General features: G+C 43.2%; 1 long non-coding RNA gene across 1 annotated transcript; it reads left to right on the top strand.

Moving 5' to 3' along the window:
- Positions 1-773: 773 nt before the first annotated feature.
- LOC310843023 lies at positions 774-25,706 on the top strand. Its single transcript, XR_014563467.1, has 3 exons — positions 774-861; positions 8,601-8,709; positions 22,793-25,706. It is a non-coding gene; the product is annotated as an uncharacterized lncRNA (long non-coding RNA).
- Positions 25,707-27,097: the final 1,391 nt, after the last annotated feature.

The following is a 27,097-nucleotide window of genomic DNA, read 5'->3' as shown; positions in this document are numbered from 1 at the left end:
TGCGCACAAATGCGCACAAATATGCAAAAATAAAAAATAAAAGAAATAAAAGAAATAAAATAAAAAATAAAAAATAAAATAGTAAAAGTAAAATAAAAGTGTTAAAATAAAAAAGGTAAAATAAAAAATAAAATAAAAATAAATAAAATCAAATGAATCAAATAAAAGTAATAAATAAAATAAAAAGAAAAATGGCAAGCAAAGCTCTCCTCTTCTACAACCACCACCCCCACCACCTCTCTCTCCTGACTCTCCTCACTAACCCACAATGGCCGCCTGCAAGTCAGAGGCTTTTAAGGGAAGAGCAAGAGATGTCACAAAGGAGGGCAGGTCCTTGTCACCATGGCAACCCCTCCACCTGGACCTGGACCCTCCTGAGAGGTGATGCTTGTCTGTCAAAACCTGGAGGCACCTTCTGTTCCACCTGCAGCTGGGCTGTATCTTCTATCCACAGATTCACATCGGCATTTCACATCCTTCTTGCTGCAGCCCCATTTCCAAAGGGAGACCACCCCCACATCCTTCAAGGCAGGCTAGGGGTCTCCATAGCGCAGCATTGGACCATCTGCTTTGCATGCAGGCCTTCTGTCCTGGGAATGTCCCCCCCCCCCCATTCAAAAACCTGGATAGCTGCTACCAGTCAGCGCAGGCTAGTTGAAGAAGGATATTGAGCAGCTGGAAGGTGAGCAGGGATGGGCAACCAGGATGATGAAGGGTCTGGAAACCAAGCCTGATGAGGAACAGTTGAGGCCTGGAGAAGCCTGGAGAAGAGGAGAAAGGAGAGCCATTTTCCAATACCTGGGGGCTGCAAGAGGGAGCAAGGTGAGATGTGCTGCAGCTGCAGTTTTGAAGAGTTAAAATGTACGTTTCCCTATTTTGCCACATCCTGGTATATTATGGGTTGCTTCCAGACAGGTTTTTATTGTGGGATTGGCATTACTCTCGCATACACCCCCATGACATCAGCATCAAAATGCTAGGCTGTGTTTCATTCCTTTTATATTCAGTTTCACAATTTTCACAGAAAACCAATTTTCACAGAAAAAACAAACAAAAGCAACAACAACATCCCTGCTGCCAATGTTCCATTTGCAATTTCTGAATGGCCAGTTTACAATATTAAGTCCCCAACTGGAAGCACCTTCAGTTGCCGCACAACTGGGATGGGGATAGGGCAGGATGCAATCATATTGTACACTTCAAATGTTTGTGCATAGCACTAGCAAAGGTGCAAGATCCTGCTGTTGGGTAAATACGTATTGGAAGGTATATGCTTGAGGGTTTCCTATAGACATCTAGCTGGCCACTATGAGAACAAGATTCTGTTCTAGATGGGATTCAGCAGGACTTTTCTCAGTGGCGTAGCTAGCCATTCGGGTGCCGGGTGCAGTCTGTGGGGTGGGGCGAGCAGCCCAATGGGGGCAAGGCAAGCCACACATGGGGCGAGGGTGCGCTGTGTGGAGCTTCTCTGCCGCCTCCCCCTCGGCTGTAGGGTGGCTGAAGGAGAGGCAGAGGGCAGACGCAAGTCTCACACTGCCGTTTTAGGCAGCGTGGAGCCTGCAGGCCCCCAAGCCACCATATCACTCCCAGGAGAGACGCATGGCTCGAGCACAGTGCAGGCCCTGTGATAAGTTCCAGCCTCTGCAGTGTGGCATCCAGTACCAGCCACATTTTGTTATGTTTCTTGACTGAACTAAAAAGTTCAGTGAGCCCATTTTTTTTCAAGAAAAGAAAAGAAAAGAAAACCTCATATTCTTTTCACCCTCCTCAGTGATGACACCTGGGGCAACCCCACCCCCTTCCTCCGCCACTGACTGATACAGTTTATTATACCCATACAAAGATGACCATATACTTTCAGAAATACTAACCAGTCTTTCTTTTGACATTTCAACTTTTGAGTCAGAAATTGAACATGACTAACGCTTTGATGCCCTTGGCTTAAGGTATCCCCTACATGCTCAGATGTGATTTTTTCTTTCCTTACATAGTCTCATGTTCAAAGTCTTTGAAAAGCTGACGTTAAATCTAAGTCCAATCCATGACCTCATTTAGAATGCCGAATAAAACAAAGCCACTTCCTGCAAAAATCGGAAGGGGCAGCTCTGTGGGAAGACCTGCTGGGATGAGCAGTTTATGATGCTGTGGATCTCAGCGGGCTGATTTCCAACTCAGCTGGTGTTAAGCACCCATCCCCAGCTCATCTGGCTGAGTTGAAGCTGATGGAGCCATTTATGGTGTAAGCCGTGGGTAGGCAAACTAAGGCCCGGGGACCGGATCAGGCCCAAACACCTTCTAAATCTGGCCTGCAGACGGTCCGGGAATCCGCGTGTTTTTACATGAGTAGAATGTGTCCTTTTATTTAAAATGCATCTCTGGGTTATTTGTGGGGCATAGGAATTTGTTCATTTTTTTCTTCTTCAAAATATAGACTGGCCCCCACAAGGTCTGAGGGACAATGGACTGGCCCCCTGCTGAAAAAGTTTGCAGACCCCTGGTGTAAGCAGTGGTGTAATGGGGGGGGGAGCCTCAAGAAAGGTTGCACCGGGCCCAAAATTTCTAGGGGGCACAAAATTTCAACACCTGGAGCTGCCTGAGTTCAGCCGCATGCTTCTGTTGCTGGGCTCTGTTGAAAATGGCTTCTACATGCGAACCAGGAAGTGACCTCTCCAGACAATGGAACAACTCTTCTTTTCTTATCTTGGTGGCTGCAAGCTCCTGGATGATGCAGAAGCCGTTAGAAAGTTAAATGTACATGCATGCTCTGCCTGTTTCCCACCCTCCCAATCACCCTCCATGTGGTCCCGGGCTCTGATAACCCACGCTACGCCACTGTGTGTAAGTTCCCCAAAAAGGACATTTGGAAGGGAGGAGCGGTGTGTGAGCAGTGAAAGGAGATTTAGGCTGGATCCCAAGCCCGTTCTGCTCAGTCATGTGATCGGGCAACCCAACATAAAGCACTATTTTTAAAGGTTTCATTTCCCTCTGCCATGCTTAGGCAGAGCAACAGCAGATGCCCTGCTGCTGAATGTGTTACAAAGTGGTGTAACTTTACACTAGCTTGCTTTGTGCCAAACATTTGCACATGGGATTGACATCCCCAGCATCCCCCACGCCTGTCAAGGGAGCTGACACGTAGCACACTTTGCAGAGCAGAGAGAGAAGGCAACCCCTCCTAACTTGCAGTTAGTCCTTTTAAGGGACGCGGGTGGCGCTGTGGTCTAAACCACTGAGCCTCTTGGGCTTGCCAATTGGAAGGTTGGCAGTTCGAATCCCTACAATGGAACGAGCTCCCATTGCTCGGTCCCAGCACCTGCCAACCTAGCAGATCAAAAGCACGCCAGTGCAAGTAGATCAATAGGTGCCACTGTAGTCTGAAGGTAAATGGTGCTTCTGTGCACTCTGGTTTCCATCATGATGTTCTGTTGCACCAGAAACAGTTTAGTCATGCTGGCCACATGCCCCGAAAGCTGTCTGTGGACAAACGCCGGCTCCCTCGGCCTGAAAGCGAGATGAGCACCACAACCCCATAGTCGCCTTTGACTGGACTTAACCACCCAAGGGTCCTTTACCTTACCTTTACCTTTACCTAGTCCCTTTATTAAGGAATCAGAACAGAAAACACATGGAGACTCGAGCGATAAACTCCAGCATAGAAAGCAGCTTCTCAACTGTCTTGCACCTCCGACCTCACTCCATTCCCTCTGCGTCAGGCCCTTCCCTCTTTCTAGGGCGAGCTCCAAGGGACCCTCTCTGTCTCTGCTTGGCTCTCTGCTTTGTTATATGTCACAAATGAGATGAGCTCCCAGGCTGCCAGCAGAAACACTGTTCCGGCGGGCTCTGTAAAGCTGCTAAGTCTGACTCCTCTCTTTGCTCTGTGCAGGGGCACCTGCCTGTTTCCCCCTTTTCCTCATCCTCCAAGATCCCAGTCCATTCCAGCTCTTCCCCTCCTCTGGGGTGTGTCCGGTTGCCCACCACCAGGATCCCAGATCCAAATTCTCTTTCTTTGCACTTTCCCTGAGAGGGCTCTCGGTCAGGCGGTTTCTACCACTCCACCTCACCTAGTCAGTGCCCTTGGCAATCCTCAATGTATGGGTCAGCCCTCAATGCATAAGGATTTATTGTTGCAGTTTGCTTGGTCCTGATGAAGGTACTCTACTTTTGCTTGGAGATAATTCTTCTGCTGAACCAATGCAGCCATCTGGAATTTTGAGTGTGTGTGTGTGTGGTTTATTACAAAACTCCATTTAAGCATTATGAAGTATTTGAATGCTGACTTATTTAATAGTACCGGAGATGTTCTCCATGTGTTCATGATCTTGCCTGTTGCCCTCAGACATCAGACCTTGAGGGAAGTACACTCTGGCCTCTGCCATTGGCCAGGGAACCAAGGGACCGAGGGAGGCCACGGCCTCTGCCTCCCAGGAAGAACGTTATGGCCAGAGGAAGACAAGTCTGTCCCCATCCATCAAGAAGCAATGAGTTTGTTTCCTCCTTGCCTGCCAGAAAGAACACTTGGCTCCAATTGCAGAGCAGAAGGGAAGTACACTATGGCCCCATCCATCAGCCAGGGGACGAAAGACGGCTGGGTCATTTTCAGTCCCTCCATCCAAGCAAGACCACCAGGGCTGGAAGATCAGCCTGGTCCCAAACTGTATATAAATCCCTGTTTTTAGTTCACCACTTTGTTTCTGGCACTGTCAAACTGTTCTCCTCCCCCCTTCCATTCCCCTCCCCTTCTGCGTTTACTCTTTTTAGATTTGTCAGCCTGCCTCTCCTTCTTCAAGCTTGGTTCTTATTTGGATAGGGTCACTGGAGACAGGTAACAGGTTTATCCCACTCCTCAGCTGAGTACTCTTTTGCTTTCTCACATGTAAGCAAAGAAGTGAGAACTACATAGTGTGTTCTCCTTCATGGAGAGCACGTGTTGTGGTGGGGTCTTACAAGACATCCCACTGTTGCTGGCGGGAAAGATAAGTTGGCCACCATTGTGATTGGGCTCATCTTGTCGTTGGGGAGAATTTGATGTTGCCATTTTGTGATTGATAGCCATAAGCTTTATATTCCCTGCGCACAGCATTGAGCTTCCTCTTTTCGCTGCGCGCATCGGATCACCCACCCTCCCTATATTTAGGGTTGTTCACTTGACCTTGCTATGCCTGTCATGGGGTCATCTGCTTTTGGGGCAGGGGCCTGGTAGGAATTTGACCATCTGGCTGATTGGCTGGTGCCATTTGGTTTTTGCCTACTGCGTAGCAAATTGTCACAACTTGTAAGGTTGCGGTTAGGCATTGGTTTTATGAATTGGTTGGTGGAGGGGCATGGATTGGCTGTGCCTGCCCCTCCAATGCTGCTGCTGCAAGGGATTCCATTAAAGGAATACAGGGGCTCACCATGCTTTTGTCCGATCTTTGGTCCTGTCAAGGGGCTAGGGCCACGCAAGAGCCCCTGGGAGCATTTGGGGAGAGGTGAGGCCATGGTTCCCAGCTCCATCTTTCTCCCCAAAATGTTTTCCCTTTCTGACTTCCGTGTGCGTGCGAATGTCAGTCTGTCCCTGTGTGGGGTCAGATAGTCGCAACCAATGCCTCAGCAACCACTCACATTTTTTTGTATTTTAATAAAGTTGTGGCCAAAATTATGCCAAAAACCTAAAACAAAAATTCTGTGTGAATTGTGTTATATTTGGGGTGGCTTGGGGACCTCACCACACAACAAAATGTGTGGATGGCTGTTCAGAGTGCCAGTCAGCTGGCCGTTCCATTCCAGGATACTCCATTCCATTCCCTCATTTCTAGGTTCTGTTTCTATAAACAGAATGGAATGATTTCGGTTCTTTCCCCTATCCTTTAGCTTTGGATGTGCAGCATTCCTGCGCTCATGGCATTGCAATGATTACAAGTCAGTTCCCACGGGGAAAATGGTGAGGCTATATTCCTGATCTGGTTTGAAAATATTTATGCAAATCTGTTTCCCCAGAGCTGTACACAAGCTGCTCAATCTTGCAAGATTTGCTGGAGCTAACCAGAAAGAATAAGGTCAGAGCAAAAAATAAAATAAATAAAAATGTATTGAACATTTCAGGTTCCCTTCTAGAATGAACACATACAACAGAAACTCTCGTATTTTCTTTTGAGAGGCAGAGAGAAGTTTGTTCATTCTTGCTGGTGACTGAGCTCACTGCAGGAAGCCAGAAGCAGCTCTTGCTTGCCATAAACCCAATGGTGTTTTCCCCATATAAATAAATGGTCCCCATTCTTTCATATCTGAAATAGGTAAAGTGATGTCCTTGGGGATACTGTCCTGTTGAGGGCATGGTGTGTGTATGTGTGTGTGAATTTGTTTCTGCGCAGAATGCACTGCACCCTCAGGGCTCTTTATGAATTGAAGGCTTTTCTCAAAACACACGTACCGACAATGACATCTTGCTAGTTAAAAAAGAAAAAGCATAGCCATGACACTGAACTCCAGTGTTAATGCTGCAGCTCAGCTAAAGCTCTTTACAAGAGAGAGAGAAAAATGCCTATGAATGGATCTTACCTGAGCTTGCTTATTGCTGCTTGCTCAGCACCTTAGGCAAATATTTGTTTTCTACTGTGGTACATATTTGGCATTGTTTGAGCTAACCCTTCTTTCAGAGTACATATGGTTTTGTAAAAATGCCAATACCTCGCTTTTGAAACACAGTTTATGCAATCTTGGAATGTCATTGCATGCTTGTTTTCCAGCAGGGATATTCATACTTTCATCACCTTATCAGTAGATCGTTAAGGAGAAATTTCTCTTGCGATTCTTTATGCTCCTACAAGGTAGGCAGTGTGTCATAATCTTAAGTTGCTCAGATCACTAAGGCTGTGATCCTAAGCTTATGCACTAGGAAGTAAATGCATTCTACTTTGCTCAAGGCTGTTTCACAAATTGCATGGTAGACAGTTCAAGTTGCCACACTGAGTTTATTCTCATCAGGGAACAGTAACTGAACAGGCACCTGAGTGAGTGTACTTGTCTGTTACACATGTTTTCACAAATGCGATTGTCATATTCATGGTTTCCATTTGCAAGGGAACAAAAGTACAAAATTGGGCCTGAGCTTCTAAACTTGCAAATTACTTTCCCAATGTATAAAAAACAAAGAAGTTTAAATCCATATTTAACACACGCACACACAAATTTAGAAGATATATATCAAATACAATCTAAAATCTCATTGTTATAATCATGGCAATATAAAATTACATCAGAACATCATCTTATATGGCCAGCAAAATGTCACCAACAATATTGCTATAGACCAAAGATGTTTCAACCCTAGAAGGGTCTTCCCAAATGGTCAAGATGCTTAAATATCAGTGTTGTCACCAAATATGACTCTTAGCTAGTCAGTATAGACCTCATGGACTGAGCTATCTTATCCATAGAAAATGTTCATGCCCTTTAATAGATATGAATGAATGTATGTATGTATGTTGTTATGCAGCTTGCCCGATCATCTGTGATTCAGGGGTTTACCCCAAGATGTCAGCCAGCAAACATGCACTTTTAAAGGTGCATGCCATATCAGGAACACTGTACTCCAGAAACAGTGATGGTCATGGTTCCCCCCCACCCCCAAACAATGTTCAAAACAGAAGCAAATGTCTTTCTATTGCATGATAAAGTACATAAAATCTGTCATTTGGCCTGTTCTGCTGAGGCAAGGGATCCCTGAAGAATCGACTCTATGGCCACAGGATTTCCTGCTGCCACCCAGATGTGCCACAAATTCCCTGTTGGGTTTGGGATGTTTTTTAAAAAACTAAATTTTACACTAATTAAGGACATACATCTGCTCAGTATAGCCTATGTACGCTAGCCTTTCCCAAACCTTGTGCTGTCAGATGCTTTTAGAATACAGTTCCTATCATCCTTGACCATTAACCATGCATTCCCTCCCTCCCACTCCTCTGTGCAGCCCTGGGCACTGGTAACCCATGCTATGCCACTGAGCAAAAGGTTGGGGAAGGCTGGTAAATGCTAATTCCCTAGTACTGATTCCCTGAGTGTGGATCAGTGCCACCATCCACATCTGTAGGGCTGAGTGAACCCAAAGGTTAATTACCAAAAGAGAGAAGAAGAACCCTTAGCAGGGGGAGGGAGACACCCAAACAGCCCAATAAGGACTGAACATTCTGAGTTGTTCTACAAGATGCTGGCTGAGAACTGGACTGTGAGGTGGGGAGATGGAAAATCAGGGCAGAGAGAGGTTGAAATATAGAGTGTGCTGGTTGGTTACATTTTGCTCCAGATCTTATGGAAGGGTGACATGGATATTTTTAAAATAAATAAATAGTAAATCCTCAAGGTATTGCATAACAATCCCTGCTTAAGCCTCAAAGTGTTTTGTTTGATCACTGGATGTGCTCGAGTCAAATAAAAGTTACAATATGGCAATGTGGTCAGTAAATGCTGAATCAGGGATTCCAGGCCCATCTTTCTCTCTTTTTTTCCAAGGGCAAAATCTGAATATATTTCATGTAAAGTAGTTGAGCTTTGGGGATTATTTATAGGGAATCTACTGAAATATGTATAAGATCCTAATATAGCAATTATATTTTGTCTGCTAGGATGTGGTCAACCACAACTTCTGCCTTGAACTCCAAGCCAACCCTCATGTTAAAGCCATCAGAGAACGTCTATAGCTGGATGAATTTGTGGTAAATATGTGAAGAAAAGGTAGGTCACCTCCAAAGCAATTCAACATCGTGCTGCCATTCATCTGGTAAAGTGGTTGGCTGCATATATCCAAAGGGCATATGTCAAAGTCAAAATTCACAAACACTTTGAAATTGCATAGCTCTGAATATGCTGCTTCCGTCCTTAAATGCAAGTGTGGAAAACTAGTCTGCTTATTATATATTTGGATAATGAGACACTTGGGCTTCCAGTGAAAGAGATGTAACCCCAAACTTGTTCCTTTAGAGGGAATTCAACCCCACCCAGAACAGGTAACTTGCCAGGTATTAGAAGAGGCCCCACATTAACTTGAGACAAAATTAACAGGGAAAACACACTTCCATTGGTTATCATAATTATGCCCAGGAAAAAAATTACATATCCTCCAAGTGTCCCTATTTTCCAGGAATGTCCTTGATTTAGAGAAGCCATCCCAGTTTCAGATTTGATCCCAGAATGTCCCACTTTTCCTTAGGATGTGGCTATTTTCATTGGAGAACTGTTGGAGGGTATGGAGTTATCCAACTCCTGAGCCATCTGAAAGCAATCCTGTATAGGGAAGGTTTCTTTTTAATGCTTTCTTATGTCTTTATATACGTTGTAAGCCTCCCAGAGTGTCTGGGGCAACCCAGTAAGGTGTGTGGGGTATAAAAAGTAAATTATCATTATGGAATGGGACGTCCCTATTTTCAGTGGAGAAATGTTGGAGGGTATGAAATTAAAGTTTGATTTACTTATAAAACTTCGTTAATAGAAATCTACCAATTCGCCTCAGTAGAGGAATTTCAGAATCAGTTTAGACTGAGTTTACACAACTTGGAACCCAATGGCTATCAATTGAGTCCTGCCTCCATGTTTCCAGTTGGAAGAAAATATGAATAAATAAGAGATTGCCTATGTGACAGGCTCAGCTTTATGGCCAGTTTACAAGGTATGCAAATTTGGCTTCAACTATTGTGTGCAATTTCTGCACAGTGCACCAACAATACCTTCTATTGTTTTGCTGAGGGCTCTGCATTTCATCTTTGACCAGGTGCTTGACTATATTAACAGTTGTGTTTCTATAGTGAAGTAAACATCAGTGCCTGAGGGAATATATATATATATATATATATATATATATATATATATATATATATCAGTGTCACTTGCAAACACATGGAAAGAAAGATGAAGAACTGCATAGTCCTCCAACTTTCTCCCAATGGATTTACTCCAGGTAGTTTTCGATACAATCAAACACTTGTGCAAAACAGTGAGTAATCTGAGCACAGTTCTACCCATAGAAAGATCTGGTGCTATCATGTTGTCCATCAATAAATTATGTCGTATTTGTTCATCAGAGACTAGCCTGCCAAGCCCATAGACGGATGCTTTTGAGTCCTGACTTCAACTGAAATGCCTGTCTCTGTCAATTACGAATCTATCTTGCAAGCAGCGATGAAATAAATCAGGACAAGTGTCAAGAAAACCGTCTCAGGTCACATTTGCATTTCTGGTGCCAAAGAAACGCCCTCTGTTCCCATCTTTAAACATAAGGCAACACCCCAAAACCACCGGGAAGCAAATGCAGGAATTGGCGCACATATTCCTAGCTGGAATAATGCACATGTCCACACATGTTTCTCCTTTGCAATACAACAATCAACATACTTGAAATTCCACAGGTCAGCTGGTTATGGGAGAGTGTGGGAACTGGAGTCAGCATCGCCTACATCTCCTATTCCATTCAACGTGCAAATCAGCGGGGTTTCAGCTGTTTAAAAACAAGGCTGTATAGGCCTGCAGAGATCACTGGAACTGTTGGACTAGCAACAGCCAACAACGAAGATGGGAAAGCCTAGCATCTCCTTCCATTGACTGTTAATGTATTAATACTGGCTTAACTTGTGGTTTGGAGTTGGGTGACACTGATATGCAGAGAACACCCAGCTCTCGCTCTCTCTCTTTTTCATCTGAATCATGAGTAGTGGTAGAGCCCAAAATGGGTGCTTGGATTCAGCTAACTTGGGTGGGATTGAGGCTAACAAAATAATCGAGATCAAGACAGGTACTGTTGGTGAATTGCTTGGAAGTGGTATTTAACCTGTTCTGGACAAGGTTACACTGCTGCTTGAGGATTAGGTCAGAAGTAGCTTGCCAGATTGCCCTTACCACTATGTTAACTTCCAGGCAGGTGGGTAGCTGTTGTTCACTGGGAGACAGGGGTGAGATGGTGGGAAGGTCAATATAGTGCAGTTGCACCAACAAGATTGACTCTGCCAGGGTGTTTCATTATGCCAGCCTCCCTGCACGACGCCCCTCCCAGCAATTCACCTTCTTCTCACATGTCCTCCTCAGGGTAATCCTACCTTTGGGTGGTGTGTTTGTGCAGAGGCAAATTGTGCAGAGTGGGACTGGTTCAGTTGCACTGGGTGTGGAGTCTCTGGGGTGCTACTGGGAAGGCCACAACTATGATTTAGAATGGAGTAGCAAAGGGGTGCCAAATTTTGGTGTTGCAGACGCGGGTGGCGCTGTGGGTTAAACCACAGAGCCTAGGACTTGCCGATCAGAAGGTCGGCGGTTCGAATCCCCGCGACAGGGTGAGCTCCCGTTGCTCGGTCCCTGCTCCTGCCAACCTAGCAGTTCGAAACAGCAGATAAACTCCATTCCTTTGTCTCTCATAAACTCCATTCCTTTGTCTCTCATAGTGATTATTAAATAAACTTATTAGTGAGAACTCTTCTTTTTCTCTGCTTCTTGCTGCTACTGGGGGAGGGATAGAATTTCTCAGAAGCAGGACAGTGGCTTGGGCTTGGGCTCAGACGCAGGCAGCTTGGGTGTGGGCACAGGCTGCTGTTCATGCCATGGCCTCTGCCAGCCCAAGCTGGGCAAAGAGGCGCATGGGCACGACAGTGGTGGCCCTGCATGCCTTTACCCACACACCTCATTCCCCAGCTCAGGTTGGCAGCGGCTCAGGCTATCCTCTTTTTGGTCTTCGAGGTATGGCAACCTGAGGTTGTGCAGGGCGCTGGTTAAATGTGAGACCCCAAAATCTGCCATTGGTGTGTGTGTGTGTAAAACAAGTCAGCAGCCACCAAAGAGAAATGATCCATTCAGGAATAGGATGGAGTGAAGGGCTCAGTCCCAACTCCCCTATATGCGTGATAGGCCACCAGACTGAGCATGTGTTATACAGACCAATCCCTCCATGGGGATTTCCTCTTTTGGGCCTTGCCAAAAGCACACATGGTATCCATTTGAGTCTGCAGTTCCTGGTGCAGTTAGGGATCTGAGCACATATGGACATAACTGGATCAGGGAAATGGGAGGGATTTGACACGTGTACTATGCTTATGCCAGGATGCAAAGAGTGTGCAGTCAAAAACCCTGGAAAACAGGCTTTTTAAAGGATTTTCAGTTCAACGGAAATGCTGTCAATGCCTTGTAAACATTGAAAACTAAGCTAAAACTCAAGCCGCTCCACTTCGTACTGGAGGGGCACTTATCAATTACATATGCAAACAGAAAATGTTTTCCACTGAAACAGGCTTCTAAATGAGCTTCTGTGTCTAGTTGAAAATGAAATCTTTGTAGGTTTTCAGATCTACTGGAGCAAACTGAAATTTTCTGTTCTAATTCATGAAGTCTTTAACAACCTTGCTCTTAACTTATCAAAATACTTTTAAATATCTGTGGGTCAGTTCCACTAACATGCGAACACAGGCTTCCATTTCCTTACCTCCCTCATTGTGTTTACAGAGAATGCAGTGTAAACTGTGTATGTGTGTAGTTTGTGTATATGGAGAGAGGAAGAGGCCATCTACAAGTTTGCAATTTACCAGAGTTTAGTCTATGAAGAATGAGCTATAAACAAAGACGGCCAAAGGCCACTTGCTTTGGCCAAGAATGCTTGGGTTTCTGGCTATATTGTTTCCTTGGACTTCAAGCTTTGTTCTTGCAACATTCCTTCCCCCCCCCCCAATAGATGCTCAAACCAAAAATTTTGCACTAGTGCCTCTTTATTAGCTATAGTCCCATGTAACATGATCTCTCAATTTATACTCAGAATGAGCATGTTTGTCCAACTCGTTTTCTGATGCATGTATTGCCCAGGGAGGCACATTATGTGACCCATGAGAACAGCAAAAGAACCAGACTGTACAATGCTAATGGGATAAAATCCAGGCCAAATCTTTATTGACAGCAGCAGGCAGGGCAAGGGTTGGCATGGCATGAGGTCCCAGGATCAGCTCATCATTCCACAAGCCCCACGTTGATGGAATGGATCTGCCCCAAACCTGTTCCATGGGAGTTGGCCAGTGTTGAACCTTGCTGTAGTGCAAACTGAGCAAGCAAAGTCTCACTGTGTGATCAGGGTGCAGATTCCTACCAGGCAGATATCCCAGCACTGAGCTTCAGTCAATCCTCCCTTCAGGCACCTTATGGGGGCTCCTCTATACCAGGGACATTCAATTCCCAAGAGACTAGCAGTGATATACCCGGGGGGGGGGGGCAAAGCCAAACCTCTTGAGCTTTTTTAGGGGGGCAAGTCAAACTTCTTGAGCTTTTTATTTTTTTTTGGGGGGGGGGGACATACTTCTGATGCTTTTTGGGGGGGAACGTGCCATAAATCACTTACCAGGTAGTAAACCCAGCAGCAATAACTCTGTCTTCCGAATCAGCAATTGTGCGTGAGTGACAGACAGAGAGAGGGGGCCGGGCCGGATACTCTTTTCCCCCTGCGGAGGAAAGTCAGCACGCAATCAACCATCATCAACCGCTATCACCCGGGGATTGACCTGTCAATTGCGGTCGACTAGTTGGACACCCCTGCCCTATACTATGTTGATCTGCTCGATGCCATTTCTGCCTTCATACAAACAACATTCTTCTGCCTAACAAAGTAAGGCCATAATGTCACTGAGGGAAAGGTGGGAAAAGAGCCAATCAGGTTGAGAGAGGAAAAACTATTTCTGGCCCTATCGACCAGCGCCCCATAATTTCTCAATAAAGGCTCTAACCCGAGAGTGGGTGGGCAAGTATCTCTCAAGGCAAAATGGCCTTGACCTCAAGGCTGAATCAGCCTTATGTAGGCTTTCCCCATCCCTTTGCAAGGGCTTGTGGGACTGCTTTTTTTGTCTCTGTTCAGCCCAGTGGATTCCATTCCACCAGCATCAGGTGAATGGAATGATGTAGTGATGCTGGAGACCTACTGCCATGCCAACTCCGAGCCTTCCTGCTGTGGTCAATAAAGATTTCATTCAAACACTTGTTGTTCTGTCTGTTCATTTGCTGTTCTTCTGGGTCACATATTGCTCCTGTCAGGGCAAACACATTCCCTTCTTGAAGACTGTCCTGTATTTAATAAAATGTGAGAGAGTGGGACTAAAGAGTAAATATGCCATTTGGTTACTCACTGTTTCTTAAGGTTCATGGTGAATGCTTGCCAAATTGGTCCACTTTAAATTTCTGTAGGATTCCCTTGTATATCTTCTCTTTCTCTCAGAAATTCAGCCAAAGTAGAACCTTGTTAACTTCTATTCACTTCGATGGTAGACTAAAGCACATGCTTCATTCCATGCTACTGAAATCGGTGGGACTCAAACATGCTTTATTTTGACTAACTCGTACCCTATACGCTTTAAGCCAGCCCTTTATTCTGTGGCAGTTTGCCATTTGGAAAATACTTCTTCAAATATCGTAAATAATATATCAAAACAGGAAAGCCTGTTCCTTATTTGGTGCCATTTCCCTTTCTTCAAAAGCGTTTGCCTTACGGCTACATATGTAGACTCTGCATTCGATGGCTTCCAAGATATTTTGGGGGGAGAAATCTCAAAATAACATAATATGCATTTTTTAAAACATCTGCTGCAGCTGATGTCTTGCAGGGGAACCAATATGTTAACTTGCCCTCCGGTCAATGAGTTCTTAGTGTGCTAAAGAATAATACAGCAGCAGATGTACAATAAGAGCCGGGAGGCTGGAACATTTGGACTTTCGCCTTGTTCGTGGTAAAAGGAAACTAACAGAGGCTGTGTAAATACAACTCGCCCTGCGTGGCTCCAATAGAAAGAATATTGCTGTTTTGCCTTTCAAATCATCAACGTAGTCTCTCTCTCTCTCTCTCTCTCTCTCTCTCTCTCTCTCTCTTTCTCTCTTTCTCTCTTTCTCTCTTTCTCTCTCACACACACTGTATTTTGATGTTGGCACCATCTCCATTGAAAAAGTAGACCTCTTCTTCTATCAAACTGGTGTCCAGTCTAAAGATTGACACTAACCCTAAGACTGATATGGGAGCAGATATTTGAGGTCCCTTCTTGCTGCATCACTGTGTTTGCTCACCATCTTAACATATTAGCTAGTGCTTGATTAACTTGAAACATTATTGCTCAGGACCACCTCTTCCCATATGAACCTACCCAGACCCTGAGATCATCTCCTGAGGCCCTCCTTCGTGTGCCTCCTCGAGAGGTCAAGAGGGTGGCAACACAAGAACAGGCCTTTTATGCAGTAGCACCCTGTTTGTGGAATACTCTCCCCAGGAAGGTTCACCTGGAGCCATCATTGTACACCTTTAGGCGCCAGGCAAAAGAGTTCCTCTTTAACCAGGCCTTTGGCTGATTGGCATCCAATGCCCTTTTAAAATATGTTGGAGAGGGGGGATTTATTGGGTTTTTGGGTGCTTTTTATTATGCATTTTGTATTTTTATATTCTGATTTTATGTTGCAACCGTCCTGAGACCTGCGGGTATTCTATTTCTTTGGCGATCACTCGTAGCTGAGTAAGTTTGTCTTCCATAAACACAGTTTTAACCATGAGTCCGTAAGTGACTGTGGAGACCAATTCTGGATCCACACATCCTTCCACAGTGGGGACATAGGTTTCTGGGTGGGAGTTGTTTACTGTGAGGATTACAAATATAATTGAAACTTCAAAGGCAGCTAATTACACAGAGTATATATACATTATTGCATGAGCTCTCAAATTAATGTGCTAATTATAAAAGGACACGAGAAAGTTCTTGGAGTCCAAAGAAGAATTTGGATCTACATAAATGGTTGCCAGTGGATGATTTCCATCAGCTGATGGGTGAGGGAAAGAAGCATCTTGCCAGCCCTATGCTCAGTGCTTCTCAAATATTGCAGTTTCCAAGCACCTAACAAGCGTTTGACAGTTGGGTTGTCCCACTCACCTCAGCTATAGGGGCTGGACCTTTGAGAACCTTCCACTCAAATGCTTCCAAAGCCTTGAGCCTTTTCTGAATGTTCGATACAAATTCTCAAAGAAACCTACTTTGAAACATGCCTTCTGATGCCTCTGGTTTTGCCTGCTCCCAGGTTCAAATTATTACACTGTGCAGGGCAAGGGAAGTCAAAGACACTGGAGCACCTAAAATGGTGCTCATCTTGTGTTTTCTGCAACCCGAGTATCGCCTGAAATGTATACCGTGGTACCTTGGTTCTCAAACACTTTGGTTCTCAAACTCCGAAAACCCGGAAGTAAGTGTTCTGGTTTTTGAACAATTTTTGGAAGTCGAACGTCCAATGTGGCTGTCGGCTATTGTTTCTGGGGCGCCTGCACCAATCAGAAACTGCGCCTTGGTTTTTGAACATTTTGGAAGTCTAACGGACTTCTGGAATGGATTAAGTTTGGCGCTTTTGTTTTTGCAATGTGTGTGTGTGTGTTTTGGGGGGAAGGCTTTTTGGGTTAATTTGTTTTTCTAACTGGGTGGAACCCAGTTCAGCTATTGATTGATGTGTCACTGTGGAAATGGATAAAAACCTCACATCCAAACAACGACTATCATCAGTGCAGGGAAGAAAAAAATTAAATTTTAATTTTTATCATCTACAATACTGTCTTATTTATTTTATAGTACAGTATACTGCTTATTGCTTTCATTTTATGGATCAATGGTCTCGTTAGATAGTAAAATTCATGTTAAATTGCTGTTTAAGGGGTTGTTTTTAAAAGTCTGGAACGGATTAATTCATTTTGCATTACTTTCTATGGGAAAGCACACCTTGGTTTTGGAATGCTTTGGTTTTGGAAGGGCCTTCCAGAATGGATTAATTTTGAGAACCAAGGTACCACTGTAGTTTTAGGCAATAGAAATTGTTGTCTTAATGAGAATGGCTTACTATGTTTGTGGAGGGTATCATTGTTGAAATCACTGAACATCTTGGATTTTGATATTTCTAATCTGTTACTGATAATTAGATCTTATTTGTTTGTTGCCCTAAATATGATTTAACACTTGCACCTTTGTTTTTGAAATGTAAAACTTTTTAAAAGATAACAACTAAGCAAATATAAAAAGAACTGAGGCTGCCTCCACACCTTACACTCAACTGTTTGTTTCTTACCCTTCCTTGTTATAATACTTCACGTGGCATTATTCAGTTTCGCTTTTACACAAAAGCCAAGTTCTCCCATTCATCAAGATAATGTTTATATTCTTCCTGTCCCATTTGTCAGTGTTGGGTCATTCTGCATTGATCGAGGGGTCGAGATAACCTGAAAGTGTGTTTGCACGCACAATGCGAAGCGCTCTCTCCAAACGCTTGGACCAGATTTATCTCGCCCTGCCCCACCTTCCTCTGGGAAGAATTAATGGAAACAGGAAATCTGCAAACATTTAAAATGGATATATGAGATTATTGAAAAAATGCCTTTCCTACAAATAGAGCTTTTAAAAGAAAAATAATCTGCAGTGTTTGGGACTAGTATGAAGTTAACTCAAGCCACATTTCAAAATAGTGCATATGATGTATATCACTCTCTTTAACTTTGTATTAATAAAGACCTTGGGAGTAGTAATGAGAGACGCTTTGAGGCTCACAATAGATGCTCTCTATCCCACACACAGGATGTCGGATGACCAACATATGGGGTATGTAACCACCTTGGGCAGTTCCAGCAGATGGCAGGCTGTGACTTGCATAGGCAAGTGATGAGGCTTGCTCAAAATGGCAGAATACCTGGCAATTTTTATAATGGAATCATTGACATTTTGATAATGATTTAGTATCACTGTAGGTTTCTTAGTTGTCACAGAACTACCATTCCCAGAGTTCCCTGTAAAGAAGGATGAACTGCTCAACCAATCTGGGAACTGCAGCTCTGGGACAGCAATAGGGGTCTACTAGCAACACTTAGCAGGGACGTGGATGGCGCTGTGGGTTAAATCACAGAGCCTCGGACTTGCCAGTCAGAAGGTTGGCAGTTCAAATCTCGGTGATGGGGTGAGTGCCAGTTGCTCGGTCCCTGCTCCTGACAACCTAGCAGTTCAAAAGCATGTCAAAGTGCAAGTAGATAAATAGGTACCACTCTGGCGGGAAGGTAAACGGCGTTTCCGTGCGCTGCTCTGGTTCGCTTAGTCATGCTGGCCACATGACCCAGAAGCTGTACGCCGGCTCCCTTGGCCAATAAAACGAGATGAGCGCCCCAACCCAGAGTCGGTGATGACTGGACCTAATGGTCAGGGGTCCCTTTACCCTCTACCTTTAGCAACACTTAGCACCCTTAAACTACAGATACCAAGATTTTTGGGGGAAGCCATTGCTGTTTAAATAAGGCTGCCATATGTCTGGGTTTTCGTGGACACTTCTGGGAATCAGGCCGCAAATTGGCGTCCAGGCGGATTTTTGCTGAATCAGCAAAATGTCCAGAAAAACCCAGACATGTAGCAAGGAGGGCAATTAAATAATTAAAAAAGGCTTCAAAATTCCTCCCAAAGCCCCAAAACTTAATTTTTTGGGGGAAATGTTCCCCCAAAAAGCTCAGCAACTGGATTTTCACTTTGGGGAAAATGGCAACCCTAGAATATATGCTCTGAACATGGTCTTACAATTGTTGTAGTAATAATAATTTGTTGAGTTGGAATCCTAAATGAATAGCTATAGCCGAGAGAGCAAGAATCAGGTTCATTATTGCAAAAAATGCTGTCAGGCTCCCCCACCCCAAAAAAGTCTGTCATAAGATGTCTGAAACTAGTTTGAAAAGCCATCTACTCCAGAAACAAATTTACTCCATTATCAACTGTCATTATTTGTAAGCAAAACTGAATTTTAATGGAGTGAATATTCTGAAATAATTGGATGACCAAGTTCAACAGTCCACATTATATAACTGTCCCATAAGCATTGTACACCAACAGTTTCCAAAGAATCCAAGAGAAATAGCTGACTGAAAAAAATAGAATTCCCCAGCTCCATGCAGAGGCATATTTCAGTCCATAAGAATGCAACCCCAGTTCAAGACGTATCTGAAATCATCTTTCTGGCTTAAAAAAAGATTGCTATCAACTGTTACATTATCCTTTATTCAGCAGAATGTTGACAGCTGCTCTTTTCACACCAATAATATTTTTGAACACAAAATATATATCAACATTGTTTCTTCTAAAGAGCTCTTATCAAACCATATAAGTCTTAGGAAGATTACCTATTCCTAGAACTGCTTTAATTTTGTTTCTTCTTCATCTTACACAATTAAGATGCCCAACCAAAGAAAATGAATCTGAATGCTGTAGATTTTCATAGTGGATTCAGCCACCCTGCGATTTCATTTTTCTCATGGCTTTCTAATATTTCCAGATGTTGCTTTTGCTCAGCTAATCGCTCCGCTGTGCTTAATTGAGGTTTTGGTATTACCAAAATGGCCTCTGATTGGCTTTATTGTCTGTTGCATTTCTGGTTTGTTGACTGTAATAAAACTGATGGCGATTTCCTGTAGATAGTAGAAAGCAATATAAATAATTGTACAGTTGTTAAGAATGGGTAGGAAGTACATTCGCTCTATACAGCGATATAAATTCTGCCATAAGGGGGCAAACCGATGGCAAGATTTGCTGGGATAAACAGTTTAGGAAGCAGAGGATTTCTGGCTCAGTTCATTGATTCCCAGTTTAGCAGGTGTTAGGTCCCCAACTCCTGTTCAGCTGCATATATGCCAGTTTAGCTGGCTACATAGATGCTAGCTGAGCCAAGGCCAGTGTAAGTCTTCAAAAATGTCCATTGTGGGATGAGGACCAGGGTGGGGTGGGGCTTAGGCGCGACCCTAAGCCCTTTAAGTTTTGTCACATGACCTGGCAACCTGTCAGGCAGCAGAGGAACCATCCCCCATGGCAGGTTGCCAGGAAGGGATAAGACAAGGAAAAGTCCATCTGCTTTTTATTCAATATCCACAGAGAGAGGCTTGGAAATGCAGCCTCTTGGAAGAATGGCATCCTGAGTAAATCTCTACTCCACCCCCCCCCCTGCTTCATTCATCAACAGCACCACCACCTCTATGGTTGCTGCTACGTGTCTTCTGTCTTTGAGCTCTTTCCTCTCCTACTTTTAAGACTCGCCGGGTTCTGTGAGATGGTGGGTCTGGAATGCTTTCCAGTGATAACGTGTCAGCCAGCTGCTCCAGCACTGCCCGCTCCTCCTCTCCCATTATTTTCCAGCTTTCCCCCTCATCTTCCTCTGAGCTGTGACCTGCCACAAACCACTGTTGAAATTCTGAACTGTCTTCTTCTTTGGAAGGGTCAGGCTAGGGAGGTGGTCTCCACCATTCCTCTTCTGGCATAGAACACTATTTTAAAGGCTCCTGTCATACCCTCCAACATTTATCCAATGAAACTAGGGTGTTCCTATTCTATAAGACTAAGAAAAAGAATAATTTTATTATTTATGCCCTGCCCATCTGACTGCGTTGCCCCAGCCACTCTGGGTGGCTTCCAACATATATAAAAGCATAGTAAAACATTAAACACTTAAACAAAAAACCCTTCCCTATACAGGGCTGCCTGTATAGATGTCTTCTAAAAGTTGTATAGTTACTTATCTCCTTGGCTTGGGAATCAAATAACTCCATACCCTCCAACATTTCTCTGATGAAAATAGAGTTGTTCTAAGGAAAAGTGGGACATTCTGGGATCAAATCAGAAACCAAGATGGCTTCTGTAAATCCAGGACTTGAAAATAGGGGCATTTGGTGGGGTCTGTTGCTTTCCCTCTGTCTTTTACTTTGTTATCACCAGTTTGGGCACTGCTTTCCTTCTGGGTGAAGATAGAGGAAAAGTAGGTGTTGAGCAGTTCCACCTTTTCTCTGTCACTAAATGGCATCTTCCCCATGCAGATGTTAGGTTAAGATGTTAATCTGCAGCTACTAAATGCACATAAAAGTACAAGGAAAGGCGCAAAAGGGAACACACACTTCTTTATTTATCGTATGCGAGCCTGTACCTTTTTCACCAGATAATCCTCAAGGCAAGAAATAGAACATTTGTTTAAAAAGTTACGAGGATAAAATAAAATAAAAAATTGCCACTTCAGTCAAAATAGAAAAACAGAAGAGAACCGAGAATCACTTGCCATTTTATTTTGTCTCCGGTTACGAAGTGCTGGAAACAGCTAGAGCTAAATATTATGGCAGATGAAAATCTGTAGCCCCTTCTATTGCTGTCGTCTTTCCCCTGCAAACATCTAGGGGGACTCAAAGCACAAACTGACATTGTACTGTGAGGTTTGCCTTCCTCTAATTCCTTGGCTGTCCTCCAGGCTTCTCTGTCTGGTGCATGGCACTCTCCTCAGGCCACACCCCCACTAGTCCTGCTTTATGCTTTCATTGAGGTTTTATTTTATTTTATTTTATTTTGACTGGCTGGAATGTATTCTTGACCTCTGATAATGTTTCTGGCTCATCTGAACGGAAGATAGAGAGGAATGCGCGAGAGCCCAAAGGTAAACTACGGGCTCCTCACTTCATCCACTTTTCCTTCTCTCATCTGACCCTCGTAACGTTGCCAGAAAAATGAATAATGCCCTCTGTCTGAAAAATATTCCCAATACTCTTATGCTGCATGCATGGTTTCCAGCTGCTCTAGGGAAGACAACTACATACTTGCAGTAGGCAAACATTTGCCATAGCATCTAATGTCACCATTATTGGTTGTTTTTGTTCCCCCTCCTGTTAAGACACGGGTCATTCCCTTTAATTTCTCTGAGGAAGTAGACGCCTCAGTTTACAACACTTCCAGACTGAAACTGGCCAAGCCCAAAGTATTTTTTCACCACTGAAAGGGTAATAAGTAGATTATTAAATACATTATTTGTGGGGGGCGGGAGAGATGTAGGTGTGAAGTTTGTCGATTTTGCTATAAACATGAAGAGTGCTGTTCTGAAGAAGGGAGGATAGGAACAGAAAATATGCAGCCCTTTCAATCAAATTATCTCCTATAGCTTGTAGCTTAATTCTCCGCCGCAAGAAAACAAAGTTTTGACTTGGCAATGGCTGAATCTCAGCAGGACAACGTGGAAAAGTACTTGATAATACAGTTCCCCGATTCCCTTCCACAGAAATTGAAAGAGTATGATTAGCGCCGTTAGTTATGACATTTTCAGACTTTGTCTGGCATGATCCATCCCCTCCCTTTTAGGAAAGGAAAGCCATTCATAAATTCTTTTGCAGTGTTTTGTGTGTGTGTGATGGAATGGCCGCTTCTAATTCCGAATGACTTCTGAAAAGGGGTTTCTCCAGTTCTGGTCTTTTTCCTAATCTTGCATGTAGTCAGCTAATTACTAGTCAGAGTCAAGAGCATTCAGCAATAGGACCTTTCCCAGGCTCTGACTTGCACTCCCCCCCGCCACCATGTAACACGGCCAGTCTATCAGCTGTTCGCTGGATATTGAACAACAGCTGCCATCCACAGCAAACATCCGGCCTCTACTGAGTGCCATAAAGGGCCAATTGACAGACACAAGCTTCAGAATGCAGAGGAATGCATCCACAATTACAGTGTCATTCTTAAGGGCATAATAGTTCTAGCAGAAACAGAAAAAAGAGGGTAGGTTGACCACCCATATGAACAGGATTGTTGAGACTGTAGGTCAGGGGAAGACTCTGCATTCAAAACTCCTTTTCTGGCAACTTCACGTAGGGCTGAGAGACTTTGACCTGAAATTTAGGAGAGTGCTTCCGGGTTCTGTCCTGGGCCCGTTGTTGTTCAACGTCTTTATAAACGACAAATGCTATTCTAGGCTACATCAACACAAGTATAGTGTCCAGATCAAGGGAAGTAATAGTTCCATTCTCTTCTGCCTTGGTCAGACCACAACTGGAATACAGTGTCCAATCCTTGGCACCACAATTAAAGAAGGATGCTGGCAAGCTGGAACGTGTGCAGAGGAGGGCAATCAAGATGATCGGAAACCAAGCCTTATGAAGGAGGAACGATTGAAGGAGCTGGGTATGTTTAGCCTGGAAAAGAGGAGACTGAGCGGAGATATAATAGCCAACCTCAAATATCTCAAACTTGTTTTCTCCTGCTCTGGAGGGCACGACTTGAACCAATGGCTTCATTTACCATTTGAAAAATGAAAGAGAGAAAAAGAAAATGGTGGAAAGTTTGGTCAAAGCCACTCAAAGAGCTTCATGGATGAGTGTCTTCCTGGACCATATTCAAAATCTGCTCCATTGCACCTCATCTATCTGTGTCTGTCTGTCTGTCTATCTGTCTGTCTGCAGTGATCTTATATGCCATTTTGACCCAAAAAACCACAATATGCCTTTTCCCAACCAATGTGGTTTAGATCTAGCACCAGAGAGTGTTACGTGAGCCTTCACTTAAATACTTCACAATGTTTAATTCCCATGTTTGTAGAGACACAAACACTCCTTAGTGACGGAATTATCTCAACAATGCACAATTATTACCAAGTGAAGTAAAAAAAAAAAAAAGTATTTTGGATTTAATGAGGAAAAAGCTGGGATGTTGCAACTCCCTTGAAATGTAGGTTACTACTTCAGCCTAACCCATTAAGTTTTTAGTTTTTTTAGTTTTTGAGGCTGTGGTATTTGGCATCATTTCTTCTGTTCTTTTGATAAGTACCTAAACAGGATGTCCTTGTAAATTAAATGAAAAACAGCTCTGGAAGGTTTCCTCCCTCAGGAATAAGCATTAAGATTGGCAGATGGTTTAAGTGGAAATACACAGGAATGCACTTTAGCCAGTACTTGGAAATTGTTCCTGCAGATATTACCAAGGTAGATTCACAAAGTCCCATTGGGCATCTGTCTGCAATGAGTCAGTTTCTAATGGCCTGGAGCAGAATCCTTTAATCCAAATTGTTTTCAAACCACCATAGTCTTAAGAAGTGAAATGTAAAAATAACTTGGAAGTTAATGATCATCTCAGCTAACTTCTCACGGCATGCTCTTTAATGTTGCTGGTATTAGTCTGGATAGTGATGATTTAGTTCATCATAACCCCAGAAGCCTTCCAGATTAATTCATCATTTTGAGGGCACCTTTTTGCAAACCATGATCCAGCATGGCTTGTGGAAACGTAACAGAGACACTCACTCTCCTGAAATACATCCATGAAGGTCAGTAGGAACCCAGTCAAAGCCTACATCTGCATCAGATATGTTCCTTTTTGCTGGATCGCAATGCCTTAATTTTAAGGGGCGGATCTGCACTCATGGTTTTTAACGTTAAGGAAGGGTTAAGGAATGGTTTTGATAACTATATGAACATGTGACTACTTTTAACGTTCATAATGTGTTATTAAAATGTGACACCAGAGGGCATGGCAGAGAAATCAGCTGAGGGAAACAGCGTTATGACAAAAGAAACAAAGGTGAAAAAAAGAGAGTTTATTTACAAGTATGCCGTTACATTTTAGAATGAAATCTCTAATATTGTTCTAATAACGTTAAACAGGTCAATGTAGATCCAGCGAAGGTTTCCTCTGCTAACCATACTGTGGAAGACTGTGACTGTGGCTGGATCTACACACAGGGGGAAAACCCACTATAAATAAGTCATAAATTAGATTGTTATAACAAAAGAAAAAACCCTGTGCAAAATTGCGTAGACAAATTTTGTGCTCTACAGTGCCATCTGGTGTCGCATCTGTACAATGGTGTTACAACTGCGTGTAGCTGAGTCCTGTGTTCCTCTTCACTCTTCTGCCAGGTGCTAACCGCTGCTGGGCAGTTTCAAGTCCCCTGGTTTCTTTAGCTTTAAAACAGCGCTTTTTAAGAGAAGATGCTTCAAATAGAAAACTGTTCTCTGTGAAGTATGATACTTGGACACTCTGCTGTGAGGCTTCCCGCTTTCCCCCCCAAGCGTGCCACATGGTTGGTCAATGATGGTTTACAATTCACGGGGATGCAGGAAAAGGGTGTAACATTTGGGCTGAAGGTGCAGGGCAGTGGGTGTCTAATGGCATTTGAGAGAGTGCCTCTCTGGAATCGCCTCTCCTGGTATGCCCCGCAGAGTACCTTAAGGACCACAAATGACAAAACTTTGGAGGTCCCAAGTTGTAAGGTAGTTAGGTTGGTCTCAATTAGGGCCAGGGCCTTTTCAGTACAGGCCCCGACTTGGTGGAATGCTCTGTCACAAGAGACTAGGGCCCTGTGGGACTTGACATCTTTCCACAAGGCCTGCAAGACAGAGCTGTTCCCCCTGGCCTTTGGTTTGGACTCAGTCTGACCCTTATGTTTCCCTCCCCTTAGGTTTTGATCTATGGGCTACTATTAAAATGAGGCTGCATTTTAAATTATATTTTAACCCATATTTTAAATTGGTTCCCCCTCCCTCCCATTATGTTTTTATTGTAATTTTACTAGTGTTAGCCGCCCTGAGCCTGGCTCTGGCCGGGGAGGCAGGTATAAATAATAATAATAATTATAATAATTATTATATTTTGAGATGGATGAAAATCGTTGCATCTTCATAAAGCTGTTGGTTTGCATTGATAGAAACTTATCGGAATGAAGGAGCTAGCAGGTCAGACTTTGCGGCAAACTTCTGCTGAAATCTGAGTAGCGTTTGACTCTCCTTTGTAACATATGTGCAAACACAATTCAGAACAAAAGGTACTCTTTAAGTCCTCAACAGCCCTAGAATGGAGACCAAGACCAAGCAAAGTACTGCCACCGGGACCGCCAGTGGGTTTAAGAGTTCTGCAGGATTTTATATAAATATAATAGCTCTCCAAATAAAAGTTGAAAATGTACTGTATACAAAGAGTGGAGAAACCGTGTCTTTTTCAAATAAGTAGAAGTACAGTTAACCCATACTAGATCTCACTGTCACCTTTCATCTGTTTGTGGGTCTTCCACGTATAATAACAAATATATTTAATACTTACTGGTGTTTCAATATTAGTAGCAGTAATATTAATGGTGCTTTCCTACAGCAGAGAGCCAAAGGATTACTTTAGATGTTACCATGATCTTCTGTGCACCTAGGGACAGCAGATGTTACCCTATTTTAAAAAACGGATTGCAAAATTGTTTCAGCATGACTGAGGTGGGATGCCGATGAAAGAAGCTCAGGTCCTGAGGATTGGAGAAAATTTAAAGACTATTTGGAAAAACATTATAAGTTGTATGAATGTTAAAAAACGCACCTTTTAGGAAATTCTACTTTCAGTAATGTTAAATTAAAGAAATGGAAATTAAGGTACAAGGAGTCAGAGATAGAATAATGAAACAACTTTATTGTGTTAAAATGAAAACGTACATGATTTGGGCCATAATATATTTGAAATTGGGTAACATGATAAAAAGGAAGATACAATAAGTATTGAAACAAGTTAACAAATTGCAGACGTTATGCATCACAGAGAATGCAGGGTTGGGAAGACGTGGGGAAGTCCAACAGATTTGGAAAAAAGAGTAAGAAAAATTTGTAACTTTCCTTTTCTACTTTTATAATATGCTCTTTATTCTTTTTTCTGTATTTCATAAAACTAATAAAAAATATTATAAAAAAAAAGATGAAAGAAGCTCAGGTCCTAAATTCCCTGGGGTATGCAGAACCAAATGTGCGAACCTTCGAACTCTAGGTTTATATGTTTTGTGAATCGGATCCCAAAGGCAACTGTGTCCTTAAACAGCAATTGCTGTCAACATGGAGTTGACAGACGTGTCCTTTGTCAATAACAAATGCAGCTTGATCCTCTTAGTAAAGTTCCTTGGAATCCATGTAGATTGCTATTATGAAAATACAGCTCATTAAGCAGATTAGACAGATTTATGGGAGACATCTTATTAATTTCTATTTGCTATGATCGCTAAGTGGAATGTCTGTGTTCCACAGATAATTCTGGGGATAAACCATAGGGGAGTGACCTTCCATAGTCAGCTTCCAAGACGCATCTGGCTGTCTACTTTGAGTAATGGAATACTGGTCTAGATTTAATAAAACCTACTGGAAAAAAATAGATTCCTTGCTGTCAAAAGGATTTGTATGTCCAGTAACACACTGCTGCAATATGCTAAAAGATGGTAGTGTAATCTAATGAGCCTCAGCCACTGAGATTATAGTAAGTCCCTAATAGTATCTGATTTCTAAATTTAGAGACCTATGAAGCCTTTGACATTTTCAAACCCAGGGTCTACT

Source organism: Podarcis gaigeae (assembly GCF_964106915.1).
Source record: "Podarcis gaigeae genome assembly, chromosome: 4".
In the NCBI taxonomy this organism is placed as follows: domain Eukaryota; kingdom Metazoa; phylum Chordata; class Lepidosauria; order Squamata; family Lacertidae; genus Podarcis; species Podarcis gaigeae.
This window is presented reverse-complemented; position numbering and strand designations above follow the sequence as displayed.